This window comes from Rhagoletis pomonella, unplaced genomic scaffold, assembly GCF_013731165.1.
Source record: "Rhagoletis pomonella isolate Grant_MI unplaced genomic scaffold, Rhpom_1.0 Rhpom_scaffold_00012, whole genome shotgun sequence".
In the NCBI taxonomy this organism is placed as follows: Eukaryota; Metazoa; Arthropoda; class Insecta; order Diptera; family Tephritidae; genus Rhagoletis; species Rhagoletis pomonella.
In genome coordinates, this window is record NW_023458566.1 from 18454629 (window position 1) to 18455963 (window position 1335).

The window sequence follows — 1335 nt, forward strand, 5'->3', positions numbered from 1 at the left end:
GAATGACGTAGAATGTTCCACAAAGAGAAACGTCAAGTTGGATGAACCAGAGAACATACAAGAACGAGAAGGTACATATTTTTTGGAGAGATAAATTGTCGTCTGAAATGGATCCACTATGGAATTTCAACACACGCTTTTAACATGTCCACAGACGTTTTTAACATTTTTTGTGTATGTTCTCTGTTAAATATGTTGCGTGTGGTTTGTAAGATGTTGCGAATGATTGTGGGTGCATGAAACAAATGTGTAAATGCACGTCTTTCTTTTTCGCAGCATTGATTTATTTACAATAAAAGTTAAAATTGCCTATATTTTTTAGTTATATGAAAACTTTTGTTCGAAGATATGCTTTGATTGCAAAACGTAGATATGGTAATAAATATGAGAAAATTATGCAATTGCCAAACTCATTGATTTGCTGTCGGCATTTCAATTGGGGCTTTTGGTTGAAAAAAGCGACTTTTTCTTTTTTACCGATGTTCTCTTCTTTTGTGTTTCCAATTGAAATGGTATAATTGCGCCAAAAAAGGCAATAGGCCAATAGGTTTCAAAAAATAAAATTTCCGTTGAAAGCTATACATATGTGAATGTATCATGTAAATATATGTACATATGTACACAATTTCTCCTTTTGTATGTTCCAATTGAACTTGTATAATTGCGCCAAAAACGGCGATAAGCCAATAAGTTTCTTGATAGATTTTCCGCTGAAATGTATACATATGTAAATATATCATGTAAATATATATACATATGGACATAATTGCGCAAAATATTCATATCTCTTTGAGATTTTGCGCTAGTCGGACGTACTTATATCGATTTTGCTCGCGAAAGATAGTTTTTCTAAAAACTCGCTTAAATAGAATGCCGGCTATTCGGAAATGTCGCGTTCGCGGCTGCGTCAACAGCAGCTCATCCCACAAGATGTTTGGATTTCCACAGGAGCGCCAGCTGGCCAAGAAGTGGAAGGAGAACATGGGACTCACGCTTCTGGATGACCTGCCCCGAACGAATGCATACCTCTGCGATGTCCATTTTGAGAAGGAGGCGGTGGGAACCAAACTTCTTCGGAAGGATGCGGTTCCCACCCTTCATATGGGTAAGTGTCTTTTAGTGAAAAGTGTTGTGAAATACATATGTGTGTATGTTATATGTATGTACATACGTATATTTAAGCAAATGTGCATACAACAGTGCTCATATAAATAGTTGCAAACGTGTAAAGTGAAAATAGTGAAAAATTAGACAAACGTTGCTATAGTTTATTGAGCATAGTTGTGTGTGCATGTGCGTATGAATATGTGTATATAAGGGTTGTGGGGATAAGTG